The sequence below is a fragment of the Herpailurus yagouaroundi genome, unplaced genomic scaffold (genome assembly GCF_014898765.1).
Source record: "Herpailurus yagouaroundi ecotype Mexico unplaced genomic scaffold, PumYag 28, whole genome shotgun sequence".
Classification (NCBI taxonomy): domain Eukaryota; kingdom Metazoa; phylum Chordata; class Mammalia; order Carnivora; family Felidae; genus Herpailurus; species Herpailurus yagouaroundi.
The window spans coordinates 96,838,987-96,840,161 of record NW_024412376.1 but is presented as its reverse complement, the minus strand read 5'-3'; the positions used below and the strand labels follow the sequence as shown (position 1 = coordinate 96,840,161).

General features: G+C 56.4%; 1 protein-coding gene across 9 annotated transcripts in view; it reads left to right on the top strand.

Moving 5' to 3' along the window:
- Nucleotides 1-243: 243 nt before the first annotated feature.
- PTPN13 (protein tyrosine phosphatase non-receptor type 13) overlaps nucleotides 244-1,175 on the top strand; it is a 228,831-nt gene continuing 227,899 nt past the window's right edge. For all 9 annotated transcript variants that reach the window (XM_040479058.1, XM_040479028.1, XM_040479075.1 and 6 more), the window contains exon 1: nucleotides 244-350. The gene's annotated coding sequence lies outside the window, so the exon portion shown is untranslated. The remainder of the gene's footprint in view (nucleotides 351-1,175) is intronic.

Here is a 1,175-nt window from a genome sequence, read left to right as displayed (position 1 = left end):
GCTGCAGGCGCTGAGCCGCCCCCCGCCGGAGGATTTTGGCGAAGCTCTAGGAGGCGCGCACAGGACAGGAGCGCAGAGAGGGTGCGCCAGCACTCGGGGGTCAGGCGGTCGGTCGGGGTCGCCGCCGGAGGGGTGTTTCCGAGGCGTGGAGGAGGAGGAGATGCTGCTCCTCTTCGCCCCCTCCCCAGGCTCCTTCTTCAGCTACTTCGGCCCACGCCCGCAGCCGTTTGGCGGAGAAGAGGTGGTGGCTCTCGGCGCCCCAGGCGGCTGCCGGCGGCCCGCCCCAACGCTGCGTCCCCTCAGCCCTCGCCCCGCGCTCCAGTAGCAGGACCGGGTCTCCGGACGAGCGGGTAAGGACGAGAGCAGCCCTGGGCTCTTCTGGGGATATGCAGAAGTGCAGAACAAAGTACACCACGCTCCCTGTCCTCCTCCTCTCTCGGCTTCTGCTCTTGCCCCTGCAATCAACTCTTCTGTTGCCCAGCTGGGAAAGGAAGTTTGCTTTGGTCTTCGTGGTGGGGTGGCTGGCGTGGGGAAGGAGGAGGCGAAGTTTCACTGTGAATTCTCTAGATCCACCTTCTCGGCCGGATTCCTGGGAATGAAACCCCAGAGGGGGCGTAAGAATAGGTTGTGGGGTAGTAGGGAGTGACATCGCCCCATCCTGCTAGTACAGCTCTGCTCTGTGCGTGCTGTGGGAAGGGATCCCGGAGTCTGTTTCTAATTTCTGTAAATGACTGTGGACATGGTGTGGTTAGAGGCCGCCCAGAAGAATGTGTATATGTAAGGGCTTAGAGAAGAAGGGGTGGGAAGAGGGGGCAGAGGGAGAGACACTGCCTGATGCAAGCTCTTTTATTGCTTTTCTCTCCGTGTCCCAGTTAAATACCGCCCCCCGCCCCCCCTGCCCCGCCACTTACCCGGCCTTTGCTCATTACATGATACTTAGTACAAAAAGCTGGAAAGCTAAAGTTTGCGAAAGTCGAGAAAGTTCTTAAAAAGTTTAATTGTGAATATACTGGAGAAGGGGGAATGGAGAGAACTATTACCACTAAAATAGAGTTGTAGCAATGCAGTTTTCATTTACTTTACACATATGTGATTGACACCTCCACACACTTCCAACTAATCTCTTCGACGGCCTTGTGTCATGTTCGTTTAATTGCATCTTTGAAACAACAAAC